Below are 2012 nucleotides of genomic sequence, written 5' to 3'. Positions count from 1 at the left end.
GGAAGGGGTGGGTCGTGTGCAGAAGCCCCGCCCACTGCCCCTCCGTCCCAGATGGAAGGGGGTGGGTCGTGTGCAGAAGCCCCGCCCACCGCCCCTCCGTCCCAGATGGAAGGGGGTGGGTCGTGTGCAGAAGCTCCGCCCACCACCCGTCTGTCCCAGATGGAGAGGGGGCGTGTGCAGAGGCACGGCCCACGACAGTCAATCTAAGACGGCAGCGGGTGTGCAGAAGTTCCGCCCACCCCTTCTCAGGCCAAGATGGCGGTGGCCAGTTGACCAGGTGTGCAGGCACTGCACCTGGCGCCGAGGTCTGGCAGGTGAGCGGCAGCTACTCCTGCGCCGGCCCCAAGGACCCCGCCCCACCCCCAGGCCTGGGTCCCAACAAAACTGGTCTGCGCTCGGCCTGGCGGGAGGACGTGTGCTCTGGAGCGAGGTCACGCCTCCCCATCCAATGGTCGGGGAGTAACGCTTTCCTTTGTTCCGGACCAAACCCGTCAGGTGCACCTTTGCTGGGAGCCGACTGGAAAGAATCAGTAACACCAGTTGCCACCCAGCCCCTTATGATTTGACCCCTCCTTCTAGGCAACGCCCCTAAAAGTAACGGAGAGGATGACAGCGCACCTGTGAAGCCCTAATGGCAGCTACCAGCTGATGTCAAATCAGAACGCTCCCAAGTTCTTGAAGTCAAAGTCTGGCAAACTAATTAATGTGATGCTTTTGGTAGGTATCAAAATTCTAAAGATGTTGATACAAGCATGTTTTGGGTTGTCTGCGTGAGCACTTTTTTATTTGTTTGCTTTTTAGGGCCGCACCTGCAACATGTAGAAGTTCCCAGGCGAAGGGTCAAGTCGGAACTACAGCTGCCAGCCTACACCACAGCCACAGACTCACCAGATCTGATCCACATCTGCGACCTACACCACAGCTCGCAGCAATGCTGGATCCTTAACCCACTGAGCAAGGCCAGGGATGGAGCGTGTCTCCTCATGGATACTAGTCAGGTTCGTTTCCGCTGCGCCATGACGGGGACTCCTGCACAACCACTTTCTAGAGGATACTCTGGGTTTCGGATCCTGTTGGTACCGAGTGGGACTAATTTAGTTGTGGCAGCGTGAAAAGTAACAATGTCTTTTCTAACAAAGGAAATCTTGGTGACTCCGTTTTGCTCCCGTTTCAGCCGAAACACCCTCCTGCGACCCCCTTCCTCTTTCCCTCTTCTCCCAGCAACAATTTGTTTCAATTAGCCAACCGGGAAGAAGGTGCGCCCTGACCTGACCCGTGGGAAGGGGACAGGTCCGTCACCTGCGTTAGGGATAAATAGGGGAGGGTCCTCTGTTTGGCACACGCGCTTTTGGAGCACCCGTGCCCTTCTGAAGAAGTAAAGAGCCTTGTCGAGATGTCTCTTTGTCCACATGTCTCACTTTCTGACACTGACGACCGGAGCCAGAGTGATCTTAACTTCCAACAGCAGGCAGCGGGAAGGACAGAAGTGGATCTTGCAGAGCTGGTTCATTAGCTGCGTGCACTGGTGGCAGTGCATCTGGGAGGGTTTGTGTCCCTTCGAATAGAAAGAAGAGGTGAGAGAGTTGAAGAGCTAAGTTTCTGGCAAGGTGAGTACATGCATTATTCACACTAAATGCAACAGAATCAGCAGAGAACCAGGTTCAAGGGCAATTTGGTTTCAGGAAAGCAGCGCCCAGATCGCGAGCACAGACGTTCCGTGGAGCCTCATTCAATGGCTGAGGGCTCTCAGCAACCACGCCTTAATCCTCATTGACCCTTGTTGGTAATTAAGCTCCTCCCCCCTCGTGGACCGTGTGGGTCACTCTTTAATCCTTCTCGTGACAGGACATTCCCATGGGGCAGCGGGGAAAGCCCTGCTCCGGGAGGCGGGCCCCGTGGACCCCAGGGAATCCCACCCATCCCAACTCTGGTCTTCCTCCTGGGCCGGCAGCCTCTCTGCGCACACACCCTCCCTCTCGGCCCTCCTGGGATGAGTTCCTGGATGCACATGT

Source organism: Sus scrofa, chromosome 7 (assembly GCF_054392235.1).
Source record: "Sus scrofa isolate SSC_HxYL_T2T_F1_AM1 chromosome 7, Sscrofa_HxYL_maternal_Yorkshire_Landrace_v2.0, whole genome shotgun sequence".
NCBI lineage: Eukaryota > Metazoa > Chordata > Mammalia > Artiodactyla > Suidae > Sus > Sus scrofa.
The sequence above is the reverse complement of the archived record's forward strand: the minus strand, read 5'-3'. Positions refer to the sequence as shown.